Consider the following 15,819-nt stretch of genomic DNA (forward strand, 5'->3'; position numbering starts at 1 on the left):
GCCGGGTAGGCTTAAAAGGAAGGCGGTCAGGACTGAGACGCTGTCGTAGAGGTATGAAATAGAACCCTGCTCCGTGGTTGTCTTCTTTTAAAATATAATAACGTCCATGTTTCCTAGTAGGAAAAACGCTCGCCGGACTATATCCGGAGAGGTTGCTGGCCACGCCTCCACCAGCCGGGCTCCAGAGCCGGACCTAGAGGCGGACGCTAACATGGGGCCAACACCGGATGTTCCTCCTACAGAGGATGCCGATAGGCTATCCGCTATGAATTCCGAAGTGGAGAGTGCCATGAATCACAGGCGCCGCCGGGCCGTACTCCGCGACGCTTGTTTCTCCCAAGAGGCGTTCGACGCCTTTAACTCAAGAGACGCGTACATCCGAGCTGCTCAAAATGGTCTTGTCAAAGCCACGGACCAGTATGTAAAGGATATACGGGTAAGAAAATCTAATAATTATGTATATCAGTAGCCTCTGAGACTTGAAACAGTTGGCACAACTGATTTAAGGATCCTTGTTTGCATAGGTTCTTATGGAGAAGAATACCCGGTTGTCTCAAGAGCTGGAGGAGTGCAAAGCCCAGCTTCAGGCTGCAACTGCCGCAGTAAAGGAGTCCGAGAAGGCCCCATCTGGTAACACTCATTTCTATTGCAAAGAATGACATGTACCAGGTAGTATGCGGCATGCATGCAAATCTAACAATAGATTCTGCAGATGACTCCGGAGTGAATCCGGAGGTCGTGATAGGGGATGAGCCGCATGCTCAACGACAGCTAAAGGCTGGCGAGCGCGTGCTTACACGGGTTAGGCGGGAGAAAAACGATCTCCAAGACGCCAATATCTGGCTGGGCGTGGAACTGAAAGATGTTCGAGCCCAGCTTGCTGACTCCGTAAAGGAGAATAAGAGGCTTCGACGCGGCATTTTCAGTAAGTGCTTGAGCGAACTTTTAAAGAGTTCGGCGAAGAAACCGGCTGACAGAGTTATATCTGCAGGTATGCTGACGGGTCGTCCCGCGGAGGAGATGCCCGGGTCTGCAGGTGATCTTCTGCCAGAGCTCTCACAACTGCACGAACAAGTTCGGCAGGTGATGCAGGGCATTGCCCAAGCCTTGTGGCCATCCGCCTCCCTACCAGGAGGCATGGGGGAGCTTGTAGAGAAGCTCAAGGGAGCGCGGCGGCGCTTTCGATCATGGAAGATATCAGCCTGTCGACAAGGTGTAAGGGAAGCCTGGGCCATGGTGAAGACGCGATATACCAAGGCTGACCCGAACCACATGGCCGAGGTCGGACCTGTGGGGTCTGATGGGAAAGAGATCCCTGTCAGTTTAGTGTATGATCAGGTAGAATTAGCCGCAAAGTATTCCCAACAGGATTGTAGGCTAGACAACCTGTTGGATGGTATAGAAGAAGAATTTAGTCAGTCTAAGTGACTGTGTACTTCAAGTGACATGTATTGTCCCTAGCCGGATTGTAAATCATTTGTCATGGCGGACCTTTTCGCTTCGACCTCTGGACCCGACAGTCCGCAGTGTATCTGAATACCCGCTCAGTTATGTAAAAACCAGGGTACGCGTGGAAACGAGGCGTAGGGGTCATAAGTGCTTGAACAGACAAGTACCCAACTAGCTATGTAATATTACATGGATAGTAAGAAACATCTTCCAGGGATAATAGTTCCGTTAAGGGTTCCTTTCCCTGGGTACACATGCCCTAATGTGCATGTCCGAGCTGCGAAAAGAGATGCAGGATATAAACATCTGGGGGCATGTATTATAATAAATAAAGGTCATCTTTTGTTCACCGACCGAATATTCCTTTAAGAACGCTAGCTTTCGTCTTCACCCAGTCTGAGGTACACATCCGGCTGACCCGGCAGTAACAATCACAGAGGTGCTCCCCTTATGCCCTAGCCGAATTAACGGGAACGTAGGGCATAAACACAAGAGCCAGGCAACCCAGCTTGGCCAAAACTTAAGTCATATCGATGCATATAATGGCGAAAAAGGTACATGTGGAAAAATAACACATGTGTGGGGCATAGAGCCCGGAAAATAGTTATATTAAGCTTCTGTATAAGAAGCCCCCAGGTATAGCGCGCTCAAGATTGTGTAGTCAAGACACATTTTAGCCTTTTAAGGCCTTGAAGAAAAAGGGAAGAAAGAAAGAAATAAAAGACAGATAACGTATATATAAAAAATTGACGGAGGTAAGGAGACGAACATAGAGTCCGGCACTAGGTGTAGAACCTTCGGAGTCTGGCTGCGTTCCATGGGTTTGGCTCGAGTCGATTGTCCGATGCATCCCGCAGACGATACGCTCCACCAGTCAGAACTTGGTCAATAACGAAGGGACCTTCCCATTTGGGCTTGAGCTTGTTCTTTTTCTTCTCCGGTAGGCGTAGAACGAGTTCGCTGACGTTATAAGTTTTGGCCCGTACTTCTCTGCTTTGATACCTTCGAGCCTGTTGCGGAACGGGCTTTTGCCACGTCACGCTCCTCCTCCAGGGCGTCCAAACTATCCTGCCGATCAAGCTCGGCTTCTTTCTCTTCGTACATGCGCACTCGAGGTGAGTCATGAATTATGTCGCAGGGCAGTACCCCCTCTGCGCCGTACACCATAAAAAACAGTGTGTATCTGGTAGTGCAATTCGGCGTGGTCCGCAGCCCCCATAGTACGGAGTCGAGCTCCTCTACCCAGTGCGTATCTGATTCCTTTAGGGATCGCACTAATCTGGGTTTAATGTCGCTCATGATAAGACTATTTGCTCGCTCGACTTGACCGTTAGTTTGCGGGTGATAGATAGAAGCATAATCGAGCTTAATGCCCATGTTGCTGCACCAAATTTTTACCTCATCGGCTATAAAGTTCGAGCCGTTATCGGTGATGATGCTGTGGGGGACGCCGTAATGGTGTACAACCCCGGATATGAAGTCTATCACTGGTCCGGACTCGGCCGTTTTAACTGGTTTGGCTTCTATCCATTTGGTGAATTTATCCACCATGACCAATAAGTATTTTTTCTTATGGATTCCCCCTTTGAGGGGTCCGACCATATCAAGACCCCAGACCACAAAGGGCCAAGTGATGGGGATTGTTTGGAGAGCGGTAGGCGGCATATGGCTTTGATTTGCAAAAAGCTGGCAACCGACGCATCATTGAACGAGATCCTATGCGTCTTCTCGGGCCGTCGGCCAGTAAAGACCTGTACGAAAGGCCTTGCTTACCAGGGCCCGGGTTGCGGCGTGGTGGCCGCCAAGTCCAGCATGAATTTCTGCCAAAAGTTGCCGTCCTTCCTCTTCGGAGATGCACCTTTGAAGGACTCCGGTAGCACTTTTCTTATAAAGCTCTCCCTCGTGGACCTTGTAGGCTTTAGACCGCCGCACAATGCAACGTGCCTCGTTTGGGTCCTCAGGTAGTTTCTGCCTAGTTAGGTAGGCCAAGAAGGGTTCTGTCCACGGGGCGATGACAGCCATAATCACATGGGCGGAAGATGTTATTTCGGTGGTAGAGCCTCTGATTACGTCAGGGTGTTCGGGATCTGGCGTTGTGTCCGGGTCCGGACTATTATTTCCGGTCTCTCCTTCCCATACCACAGATGGCTTAAACAGCCTTTCCAAGAAGATATTAGGTGGGACCGGGTCGCGCTTAGCGCCGATGCGGGCAAGGATATCTGCCGCCTGATTTTTTTTCCCGGACCACATGGTGGAATTCAAGCCCCTCGAACCGAGCTGACATTTTGAGGACGGCGTTGTGATAAGCCACCATTTTTGGATCCTTGGCGTCGAAGTTTCCATTTATTTGAGATATTTCGAGGTTCGAATCCCCACGTACCTCTAGGCATTGAATGCCCATGGAGACTGCCATCCGGAGACCATGTAACAGGGCCTCGTATTCTGCTGCATTGTTAGAGTCTGTGTATAGTATTTGGAGCACGTATTGGACTGTATCTCCGGTGGGGTATGTCAGGACGACACCAGCCCCCAGACCAGCTAGCATTTTAGAGCCGTCAAAGTGCATGATCCAATTGGAGTATGCGCCATACTCTTTATGGAGTTCGGCTTCTGTCCATTCGGCGACGAAATCAGCCAGTACTTGTGACTTAATGGCTCGCCGTGGTTTGTATATTATGTCGAACGGGAGGAGCGCAATAGCCCATTTAGCAATACGGCCCGTGGCCTCGCGGTTGTTTATTATGTCGTTGAGTGGTACTTCAGAGGCCACCGTAATTGAACACTCTTGAAAGTAGTGTCGTAGTTTCCGGGATGCCATGAAGACCGCGTATGCTATCTTTTGATAATGTGGGTACCGTGATTTGCATGGAGTGAGGATAGTGGATATATAGTATACCGGCTTTTGAAGCGGGAACTTATGTCCGTCCGTCTCTCGTTCGACGACGAGCACTGCACTTACAACTTGGTGTGTTGCCGCTATATATAACAGCATTGGTTCGCCAACATTTGGCGCGGCCAAGATTGGGTTTGTGGCCAAAACGGCTTTTATTTCCTCTAGTCCGGCCGTGGCCGCATCTGTCCACTCGAAGTGTTCGGTGCATCGAAGAAGGCGATAAAGAGGCAGTGCCTTTTCTCCTAATCGGGAGATGAAGCGGCTTAAGGCAGCCACACATCCAGTTAGTTTCTGGATTTGCTTGAGGTCTGTTGGGATGGCCAACTATGACAGAGCTGTGATTTTAGCCGGATTTGCTTTGATTCCTCTGTTGGAGACGATGAAGCCTAAGAGCTTTCCGGCGGGCACGCCGAAGACGCATTTTTCCGGATTGAGCTTAATGTCGTATGTTCGGAGATTGTCGAACGTGAGCCTCAAGTCGTCTATTAAGGATTCGACGTGTCTGGTTTTAATGACCACATCGTCTACGTATGCGTCCACTGTTTTGCCGATCTATGTCTCCAAGCATGTCTGAATCATGCGTTGATAGGTTGCACCGGCGTTTTTGAGCCCGAAAGGCATGGTGTTAAAACAGAAGGGGCCGTATGGAGTGATAAATGCCGTTGCGGCTTGATCGGACTCCGCCATCTTAATTTGATGGTATCCGGAGTATGCGTCGAGGAAACACAATGAGTCGTGTCCTGCGGTAGCGTCGATAATTTGATCGATGCGAGGGAGGGGAAGGGATCCTTGGGGCAAGCCTTGTTAAGGTCCTTGAAGTCGACACATAGGCGCCAGGATTTGTCCTTCTTTGGTACCATCACCTGGTTTGCTAGCCTGTCCGAATGTTTTATTTCTCGAATGAATCCGGCCTCCAGTAACTTGGCTAGCTCTTCTCCCATGGCTTGTCGCTTAGGTTCGGAGAAACGCCGAAGAGTCTGCTTGACCGGCTTGAACCCCTTTAGAATGTTAAGGCTATGCTCGGCCAGCCTGCGTGGGATTCCTGGCATGTTTGAAGGATGCCAGGCGAAGATGTCCCAATTTTCGTGCAAGAACTCCCGTAGTGCGGCGTCTACTGTGGGGTTTAATTGTGCCCCGATGGATGCTGTTTTGGTAGGGTCCGTTGGGTGGACTTGGAATTTGACTATTTCATCCGCTGGTTTAAAAGAGGTGGATTTGGATCTTTTGTCGAGTATCACGTCGTCCCTGTCCACTGTGGAGCGCAGCGCCGTCAGTTCTTCGGCCGCGAGGGCTTCGGATAACGCCTCGAGGGCTAGTGCGGTGGTTTAATTCTCGGCGCGGAGTGCTATGTCTGGATCACTAGCTAGAGTGATGATTCCATTGGGCCCGGGCATTTTGAGCTTCATGTACCCGTAATGGGGTATAGCTTGGAAGATCGTGAATGCCTCCCGCCCTAAAAGGGCGTGGTATCCGCTACTGAATGGGGCCACTTGGAATGTGATTTCTTCGGACCTATAATTCTCCCGCGTGCCGAATACCACGTCTAGTGTGATTTTTCCCGCGCAGCATGCCTCCCGACTAGGGATGATTCCTCTAAAGGTCGTGCTGCTTTGCTCAATGCGGCTCCTGTCTATTTCCATTTTGCTAAGAGTTTCTTCATAGATGAGGTTTAATCCGCTGCCGCCGTCCATGAGCACTTTAGTAAGCCGGAAGCCGTCCACAATTGGACTAAGGACCAAGGTGGCTGGTGCTCGGGCTGTTCGGAATTTAGGTTCGTCACTGGCATTGAAGGTGATATCCATATCACTCCATGGATTTATTGCTGCTACGTGGCAAACTTTGGCAAGGCTGCAGAGTGCTTGCTTACGCCTATTATTTGAGGCGAAGGTCTCGAAGACTGTCAATACTGTATTGCTGTTTTTCGCGGGATGGTGCTCTGCGGTATTGCTGATGAGGAGATCCTCACCGCTCTAGGCCACCTGCCAAAGTAACCAACATGCTCTAAGGCTGTGTGTTGGCATGGTATCCGTTGTACTGTGAATTTTGCATGGCCCGTTAAGCCATCCCTCCAATACGGTTCCGCGCCCTGTAGTGGGCTTTTGTTTCTTTGTAATTTGATCGGGTGACTTATGAGAGTACACCCTTTTAGTTCGGACGGGGGGTTTTGTGAGAGCTGGAGGACCCAAAATTTTGTTTGGGTTTTCCAAGCGCTTTCCATCGCACAGTACTTCCGTACTATGGCCGCCAAGTCAGCGAAGTGTGCTATGTCACGGCGACTTATGGCGTTGAGGATTCCCTTGTCCGTGCAATTATTGCAAAAGAATGAGATTGTGTCTTCCTCGCGACAGTCCTTAACCTTGCTCATTACAAGGAGGAATCTGGCCCAATAGTGGTGTACTGTCTCTTGGGGCTCTTGTCTAATGTGGGAAAGATCGCTTATATCTGGGTGGGTGGGTGGATTTAAGTACAAACCCTGACCCGATCTGAGACCCAGGGGCGGAGGAGTTTCCGAGCATGGCAGTTCGGGCTCCGGGATGTTGCTCAACAGGTCTGGCCCACTACTTGATTCTAGGTTCAAGGTTTGGGCCATGTCCTCCCGTAGACGGGTATCCGGCTCGGAGAACTCGGGAATCTGGACATAGTTTGTCCTCAAGATAGAGGAAGAATCGCTGCATTGCTCCTCCACCACCGCTATCTGATGGGTGACCGGCGGGGAGTTAATCTCCCTTTGGTCGGGTTTAAGCCCGATCTGATCATAGTCCGTAGAGACTCCCAAGGCGGCGATGCGATCCAAGAGCTCGTTCAAGGAAGAGAGCTCCATTGGATCCAACTGCTCGGCAAATTCCGAGCCGACGTGGAGGCTGTTTTCGATGACCCGAGAAGTCATCGTCGGCGCAGCGGCCGAACGGGCGGTCATGACGAAACCGCCTAGCCGGAGAGTTTGGCCTACAGCCAGGGCTCCCCCAGAGGTGATGTTGTCCTTGACAACGAGACGAGCCATCCATCCTTATGATGACGACACAATGGAACTCTCAATGAAAGCACCAATGTCGGTGTCAAAACCGGCGGATCTCGGGTAGGGGGTCCCGAACTGTGCGTCTAAGGCGGATGGTAACAGGAGACGGGAGACACGATGTTTACCCAGGTTCGGGCCCTCTCGATGGAGGTAATACTCTACTTCCTACTTGATTGATCTTGATGATATGAGTATTACAAGAGTTGATCTACCGTGAGATCGTAGAGGGTAAACCCTAGAAGCTAGCCTATGGTATGATTGTTGTTGTCCTACGGACTAAACCCTCCGGTTTATATAGACACCGGAGGGGGCTAGGGTTACACAGAGTCGGTTACAAGGGAGGAGATCTACATATCCGTATTGCCAAGCTTGCCTTCCACGCCAAGGAGAGTCCCACCCGGACACGAGACGAAGTCTTCAATCTTGTATCTGCAAAGTCCAACAGTCCGGCCAAAGGATATAGTCCGGCTGTCCGAGGATCCCTTAATCCAGGACTCCCTCAGAAGGGATTGACAACCCCTTTATCGTGTTGGTTGCAAGGTTCTTATTTGTTTGTGCAGGTACTAGGCGACTTGCGTGTAGTCTCCTACTGGATTGATACCTTGGTTCTAAAAAACTGAGGGAAATACTTACGCTACTTTGCTGCATCACCCTTTCCTCTTCAAGGGAAAACCAACGCATGCTCAAGAGGTAGCAAAGATACACTTGTAAGGTACATACATAAATACAAGTACAATATGTGATCTGATCAAATACATATACCCTACCTGATACTTTGGATCATACCAGTGTTTAACAAGGGATGTCTTGTCTTCATCTGTAATATATTCCACTGGAGATGTTTGGGTGATTTCATTATTAGCCTTGCCTTCAAAGAGCTTTTCTAAGGTGATACCGATACTGTCACAGAGCAGACTGAAAAACATGAGTGCATGCTTGTTTAGTTGCATCATCTTTCAGAGCCAACTTGAACCTCATCTGTTGACAAAAGAATGTGTGTCTTATTAGGAGGAAGCTAGAAAGTATGATACAAAGCAAGACAATATTACAAATTGCGATGAATAAAATTACTTATGGATAAATGGTCAAGGAAGGTGTTAAACTGGGTATCGTGTTTCTCATTCCTGTACTGGATCCATGTTGGGGGGATACGTGCATGACACCTAACAGTAACGACTACCTCTGATACTAACTTGGCTGACTCTATAGCATCACGTGGCCTTTTTAAACCTTCCTCAAAATGGATCTCCATTCTTCCTCCTTCAGATTTTGTTAATCTGTCAAGCATTATCCCTGATGTCTATTTCCGCTTGCACCATGGTGCTAGTTCAACAACGAATATGGAAAGTGTTAGTGCACATCAAACTGTGAGAGTACATATAAAGGAGCAGGCAACTGCAACTTGACTCGGTCAGGTACCATCTTGGTGTTGATGCTCATGAGGTTCATCTAATCTTGCCAAGTCCTGTTGTGTTAGCAGTGCTTTGGAAGTAGTGTTAGGTGTGAAGGCAGCTTGGGAACTGGCCAGTTGCGGAGCAAACGAATGAGTAACTCGTTGAGATGCTGGTACAGTTGAAGCGGATGCTACAGCTGGTGGAGCAGGTGATATTGTGTTTGTAGATTTAGCCGGTGGACTTGGACCTTCTACTGCACTATAAGTACCAGCAGAATCTCGGGGGTAGATCCTTTTCCGTTGCACCCGACGAGTAACACCATTCCCTACTATATTCTTTTCCTTGCTCTTTTTTGACTTTGCCATGTCAAGCCGCACCCACAACACAAAATAATAAAATCGCTCTTCATAACTCATTGATGCATGATACAAACAAGCAATACTTTGATGTAAGACAACTGTATGAGGATGGAATATGTAAGTAAAACAGGACGGCGTGACATATTCACACCTATGATGTGTAAACTAAGCAGAAGGATTTTCAAGAAAATAGAAGTAATGCAAGCTAGACACCATATGAAAGATGCAACCAATATCACTCTGCCAAGTTAAAAGTGTCTTGTCATAAGAGGCATTTCGAAAAATTAGAAGCAGTACAACCTAGAAAACAATGCAAATGCAACCACTATCAAACTGCCATATTAAAAGCGTCCAATTATGAGTGACTGATGCGGGATACACAATAGCAGTACTTTGATGTAAGAACATGGTATGATAGATAGATGTAGTGTATTCTAGACACAGAAAGGCATGTCATATGCACATGTATAACGTATAAACTCAACAGGTGCAATTTAATCAAAATAGAAGAAATACAGGCTAGACAACATATGCAACATGAAACCAATTATCACACTGTCAACTTAGAGTAAGCACCTGCGATGGTGGAGTACGGGAGATGAACTCATCATGTATACTTGGGACTTCAACTGCATTTGCAGTAGCAGTGGAAAATCTAGAGGGTCTCTGTTTGCGTCAGTCCGGAGGACCACCAACATGCACCTAACTTACTCTTTTCCTTCCTCTTTTTTGATATTCCCTTATGAAGTCAAAACCACAAGAAGATGAATAAAATTAGCTCTGCATAACTGGTTGATGCATGATACAGACGATTACTACTTTGATGTAAGGCAAGCGCATGATAGGAGGATGGAATATATACAAAAGAAGACAACATTGCATATTCACACGTACGATAGGAGGATGGAGTATGTATGAAAAACAGTAAGCAGAAGGCATTTCAACAAAATTAGAAGAAATGAAAGCTAGGCACCATATGAACATGCAACCAATATGACCCTATCAGGTAAAAAGTGTCTCGTTGTAAGTGTCATTTCAAGAAATTAGAAGTAGTACAACCTAGAAGACAATGCAAGATGCAACCTACATCACACTCCCAAGTTAAATGTGTCTTATGGGTAAGTGATGTTGCAGGTATAAGTTGTGTAACATCCCAAATTTTCAATTTGGAATGTTATACATAGATCATCATTTGCATATCATGATTTATTGCATTTTGACAAATCCTCGATAAATCCTAAGCAACTCAAGGACCCTCGGAGAGAGTTGGGGATTTTCTCGAATTTTCTTATTTGATTTTTCAGACGAGGATTTTATTTTAATTATTTTTCTCTCCGGAAAAATATTTCATTTAAAAATAAACGAGAGGAGAAAATATGACTTCTCCAAAAATATTGAAATACTGGAGGGAAAATTGTTAAAAACATTATTTGGAATTTATTGGATTTTATTTGCAATTTTTATTGCATTTAAAAATATGCATGTTTTCAAAATATTTATTTTTGATTATAAAAATGTTCACCCTATTCTAGATTTTCTAACTAGACGGGGAAAATTTATTTCGTATTTTTCCGATTTTTATTTATTTTTCTATGCAATATTTTCCTCGGAACAATTTAAAAAAAATACGCGCTTGCCCGACTGGGCCGAGGCCCAGCCGAAGCCAGGCCGGCCCGCCCGCGCTCTCCTTCTTCCCCACGCCGCCGGAGTCCGCCGGGAGCACGAAGCCGCCGCCGCCTCGGGCTTTGCCCCTCCCCCAAGCCATCTAGCCCCCTACCTATATATAGCACCCCCCTCCGTTTTCGCCACCACCATCGCCGGAGAAGCCGCCGCCGCCGCCCCGCACCTAGTCGCCCGCCGCCCCGCACCTAGTCGCCGCCGCCGCCCGCCGTTCGCCTCGCCCCTCGCCGCCGGGAGCGCCGGAGCCAGCCCCTCGCCTGCCGGAACCGCCGCCCGAGCCCCGCACCCCCCCGCCGCCGACCCCGCCCGCCGGAGCCCTCGCCGGAGCGAGCCCCGCCGAGGTACTGCCGTTCGAGTTGACCGGTTTTTCTGAAAAAAAACCTTTTGTTTAAAAAAAACCTAGATCGGTTTTTTTCGGTTTTCTTATTTTACGAGCGTTCACCGAACCGTTCGTTTTAACGAACGCGTTCGTCGGTTTTTCTCTGTTAACGAACGTCCGTTATTTAACCGTTCGTCCGATTTTCTTTTTCGTCGGATTTTCTCGTTATTTTCTCAGATTCGATTTCTGATCGAAACTTCGAACCTGTTTAACTTTTCGCTCGTTTATCGGAATCAGGTGATTCAAGCGCCTAGAGTTTCGTCTCGAAATTCTCTTTCCGTTTAACCTACTCAAACAAGTTTTTGCTACAGTAAAATTTGACCTAGATCCAGATTAGCAAACGAAGTTTCTTTCTTTCGCCGTTTGACTTTCGTTGTTTCTTTCGAGTTGATTCTTTTTGCAAACCGGAGTTCTTAAGTTGAACTTTCTGGTTGGATCTTTCTTTCGAGTTTTACCTGTGCATTAGATGAGTACTGATTGTATGCTTGTTTGTTTGCGATAGAGTACCCGGAGTGTGCCGCTTGTTACTTCGACTCGCTAGGCTTTGCGGATCATCAGCAAGGCAAGTAACACTTTGATCATACCCCGTTCATACCCAGTTTTATTGCATTAGATCTATTTCCTCAAACACATTGCATGATTAGGATCTAATTAAACTGTGGGTATTGGGAAGTAGTTGAGGTAGTACCTATTACCTGTTCTTTATCAAACCCTTGGGAGTTACTTCTACGTTGCTTATATTATTGCCATGCTATGCTCGTAGACGTGGATTGGGTTTGAGAGATATTCATGACAGATGTGAGTGTTTAATAATGGTTCAACTTAAGGTGGCAACTAAAACTCACATCTGGGTGGATTGAGACACCTGGAGAACCCAGTGTTGTCTGTATGTATAAGGTCCGCCACCCAGGCTCAAAGGGATCATAAGATTTTTCATGCTAGAAACTTCCGTGTGCAGCCGCAAGCTATTATGGGCTCTAGCATAGCTGAGTAGGTTACAGGATCTCTTGAAGAGGTGGACTAGCAGATGTAGGGGAAAGTAGGTGTACCGGTCCATCCAGAGTAGAGAGTGACTGTTTCTGAAAGACTGTGTCTCGGTCATCCGTTTCTCAAACAACATGCAGTGCGAGAATCAAGCGGAGGCGATCGAGTCTTGTGGGGAAAAGTGCACAAACCTCTGCAGAGTGTACAAACTGATCATGATTAGCCGTGTCCCCGGTTATGGACAACTTGAGTATCTAGTACCTGGATTATCATTTGAATCTCATCACCGTGATACTTATAATTAATTTGTTGGGTTAATGATGTTACTTAATTGGGATTGAGTTGGAGGTACCTTCTCAATGTTTCAACCACCATGATAGTTAAATAAAATTTATTCCTTTGTAGTAGGATAAAATTGGCTTTTCGCAAAAATTGTAACCATAGAGCTTTCCACCAGCCATATATGCATATAGTATAGCCTTATCATTGTTCATTGCTCTCTATGTGTTGCTTTGCCAGCATATTCTATGTGCTGACCCGTTTCGGGATGCAACGTTTCATGTTGCAGACTTTTCAGACGACGAGTAAGGTGCCTTAGTTCGTGGTCTTATACTCAGTGATGCCGCTGGAGTTGATGGACTCACTTAACTTCCAAGTCTTCCGCTGTTATCGTTTTAGATGGCCTTAAGCCATGTTTATTATACTTGATCTCTTCGGAGATATTCGATGTAATAAGTGTGTGATTGCTACTCTGTTATAAATCCTCCATTTGTACTGTGCGTGTCAGCATTACTGATCCAGGGATGACACTGGTGCACAGCAGCACAGGCCATTTGAGGTCTGGTCGCTACAAGTTGTAAGCTACGCAGATGCAATTCAACAAAATTAGAAGCAATACAAACTAGACATCATACGAAACACGCAACCACATATAACAGTTCCAAGTTATAGCAAGCACCTGTGATGGTGGAGCAGGGGAGATGTGCTCATCATCTACATAGCTACATTGACTATCCAGCCTTGTGTTGTCTGGCGAATCTTGTTGGGAGGATGGCGGAGTAGAATCTGTAGAGACCCTCTGTTTGAGTTGCTCTGAAGGACCACCATCATCCACTGCCTTACTAATTTCCTTCAGCTATATTGATTTTGCATTGTGAAGTCAAACCGATAAGAAAAAGGAATAAAATTCGCTCTTCAGAACTCATTCATGCATGATACTGACGAACACTACTCGGATGAAAGGCAAACACATGATACGAGGATGGAATATGTACGAAAAACAGGATGGCGTGACATATTCACACCTATGATGTGGTAACTAAGTAGAAGGCATTTCAACAAATTAGAAGCACTGCAAGGTAGAAACCATATGAAAGATGCAACCAATATCACTCTGCCAAGTTCAAACTGTCTGGCATTTCAACAAATTAGAAGCAGTACGTGCTAGAAATCATATGCAAGACACAACCAATATCACAGTGGTGACTTAAAGGTGCCTCATCATATGTGACTGATGTGGGATATGGAAGAACAGTAGTTTGATGTAAGAACATGGTGTGATCAGATATAGTATGTTCTAGAAACAGGAACACGTGCCATATTCACAGGCATGATGTGTAAAGTAAGCAGATGCTATTCAACAAAGTTAGAAGAAATACAAGCTAGACATCATACGCAACATGCAACCACATATAATAGTGCCAAGTTAGAGCAAACACCTGTGATGGTGGAGTAGGAGAGATGTGCTCATCATCTACACAGCTACGTTGATTGTCTAGCCTTGCGTTGTCTTGTGAATCTTGTTGGGAGGATGGCGGAGTAGAATCTGTAGAGACCCTCCATTTCAGTTGCTCGGAAGGACCACCATCATCCAATGCCTTACCAATTTCCTTCCGCTTTATTGATTTTGCATTGTGAGGTCAAACCGATAAGAAAAAGGAATAAAATCCGCTCTTTAGAACTCATTCATGCACGATACTAACGAACACTACTCTAATGAAAGGCAAAGTCATGATACGAGGATGGAATATGTATGAAAAAATGGACTGCTTGACATATTCACACTTATGATGTGGTAACTAAGCGGAAGGCACTTCAACAAATTAGAAGCACTGCAAGCTAGACACCATATGGAAGGTGCAATCAATATCACTCTGCCAAGTTAAAACTGTCTCGTCATAGGTGGCGTTCATCAAATTAGAAGCACTACATGCTAGAAATCATATTCAAGACGCAAACCAATATCACACTGCCAACTTAAAGGTGTCCCATCATAAGTGACTGATGTAGGATACACAAGAAGAGTAGTTTCATGTAAGAACATGGTGTGATAGACAGATATAGTATGTACCAAAAACAGGAAGGCGTGTCCTATTCACACGTATCATGTGTAAGCTAAACAGATGTAGTTTATACTAATTAGAAGCAATACAAGCTAGACACCATATGCAACATGCAACTAGATATCATCCTGCCAAGTTAGAGCAAGCACCTTGGATGAGACTTGGAACTTGTAATGCACTAGTAGTACGAGGAGAATCCATACAGATGCTCCATCTACGTTGTTGCAGAGCAGGACCACCATCATCGCCTTCCTTACTCTTTTCCTTCCTCTTTTCTGATTTTGCATTGTCAAGTCAAACCCACAAGAAAAAGGAATAAAATTTGCTCTCCAGAACTCATTGATGCATGATACTGACAAACACTACTTTCATGTAAGGCAGCCGCATGATAGGAGGATGGAATATGTATGAAAAATAGGACGACATGACATATTGACATGTATGATGTGTAAAGTGTAAACTAAGCACAAGGTGTTTGAACTAGTTAGAAGCAATGCAAGCTAGAAACCATATGAAAGATGAAATCAATATCACTCTGCCAAATTAAAAGGGTGGCCTCATAAATGCATTTGACCAAATTAGAAGCAATACATGGCAACATGCTAGAAATAATATGCAATATGCAACGAATAAAGGTGTCTCATCGTAAGTGATTGATGCGGGATACAGAAGAGAGGTAGTTTCATGTAAGAACATGGTTAGCAGATAGATGTAGTATGTATCAAAAATAGGAACACTAGTACAGCGAGCTCCTAAACAAACGGTTTTAACCCCTTTCCGCGACGACATTTGGAACCGTCGCCAAGTGAGTGTGGGCGATAGGGGGGTCCTTCCCACACGACCCAAAAACCGCCAGGGATATGCCCTCCTGGCACACACGTTCGGCAAAATGAGGTCGTGTGCGACCGGCGAGCGCTTAAATACGGAAATACATACAGTAGAGCTAAAAAATACAGTTATCCGGTCGCAAGTACATCCCACACAGTCAATCCCCGCTAAACGTTTCCGTTCGTATGTACATCCCACACAGTCATTCCAAGGAAAACGTTTCCGTTCACAGGTACATCACACACAATTTTTCCCGTTAAATCGCTTGCGTTATTGAATATATCACACACGGTCCATGGAAGAAACTGTGTGGCAAAGGCTGTCCATCACACACAGTTTTCATGTGGTAAATGTTTGCGCAAGGTGGCCTAACGCAAACAGTCTTCAAGAGAAAGTTGTGTGTGATTGTTCATTGATCCAACACGGGTTATTCCTAGAAATTGTGTGCGTTGCCTGAGGTCATCGCCCACGGTATTTTTTCAATAACCGTTTGCA

Source organism: Triticum aestivum, chromosome 3D, assembly GCF_018294505.1.
Source record: "Triticum aestivum cultivar Chinese Spring chromosome 3D, IWGSC CS RefSeq v2.1, whole genome shotgun sequence".
Taxonomy (NCBI): domain Eukaryota; kingdom Viridiplantae; phylum Streptophyta; class Magnoliopsida; order Poales; family Poaceae; genus Triticum; species Triticum aestivum.